We start from the raw sequence: 896 nt of genomic DNA, 5'->3' as shown, positions 1-896 counted from the left end.
CTGCATGAAAAGGGGATTTTCGTCCCATGGACGATTAACTGCCTGTTATGCCAAAAGCCTGAGACAGTAGAGCATGTGTTCCTTGACTGCTGGGACCCAATTTTTCATTGAGATGTCCTCCAACGAATAGTCAAAAAAGATTTTCCCCTGGATCCATACAGCATCAGGTTCTTGCCCATCGCAAATGAAGCGGAAGTACCTTTTGACCTAATCATGTTTTTGGGCCTCCACAGTCTGTGGAATACGCGAATGCAAGTGCGACATGCAGATGTTAACGTCCGTTCGACGCGCGAAAACTTTATTGAAATTGTTGTGGCCCTTAGGGAAGTGTATCGGGCGCGAGCTGAACCGCCCGAATGGATTTCTGTCCTCGATGACTTGGCTGTCATGAAAAGATTTTAATCCCTCCTACGTCAGCCGAAGTAGGCTGATGTTTTTATCATTTGTACTTTTGTGGTTTGACTGTCACAATCGGCAATCAAAAAAAGGGGCATAGCTCAGTGGTAGAGCATTCGACTGCAGATCAAGAGGTCCCCGGTTCAAAGCCCGGTGCCCCCTTTATCATTTTTTTATTTGCAATATTTTTGTATCTGAAGCTCATGGGAACATTCCTTTTCTCCATCTTGGTTGTCGGGGGCATAGCTCAGTCATTCTGCTTCCGGGAGCCGCGCTGATCGGATCGTGGAATCATGAGCTCAAGTGGGGCGGCGACAGCGGTCACTTTTGGCCGCGGAAACAGGTATGGCACGTACACACTAGCGGCAAAACGCACGCGGCGCGCCGCCGGCGGCAAAACCAACCGGCGGCAATCACGTGACAGACTAGACTCTTTCCCCTTCTCGAACTATCCGTCAGCTCGGTCCGGGAGCTGATGCGTGCAGATGATAGTGCGAAAC

At 49.9% G+C, this 896-nt stretch overlaps 1 non-coding gene across 1 annotated transcript; it reads left to right on the top strand.

Moving 5' to 3' along the window:
• The first annotated feature begins 486 nt into the window (after positions 1-486).
• Trnac-gca (transfer RNA cysteine (anticodon GCA)) lies at positions 487-558 on the top strand. Its single transcript has one exon. It is a non-coding gene; the product is annotated as a tRNA-Cys (tRNA).
• The last annotated feature ends 338 nt before the right edge of the window (positions 559-896 follow it).

Source organism: Dermacentor silvarum, chromosome 1 (assembly GCF_013339745.2).
Source record: "Dermacentor silvarum isolate Dsil-2018 chromosome 1, BIME_Dsil_1.4, whole genome shotgun sequence".
In the NCBI taxonomy this organism is placed as follows: domain Eukaryota; kingdom Metazoa; phylum Arthropoda; class Arachnida; order Ixodida; family Ixodidae; genus Dermacentor; species Dermacentor silvarum.
This window is presented reverse-complemented; position numbering and strand designations above follow the sequence as displayed.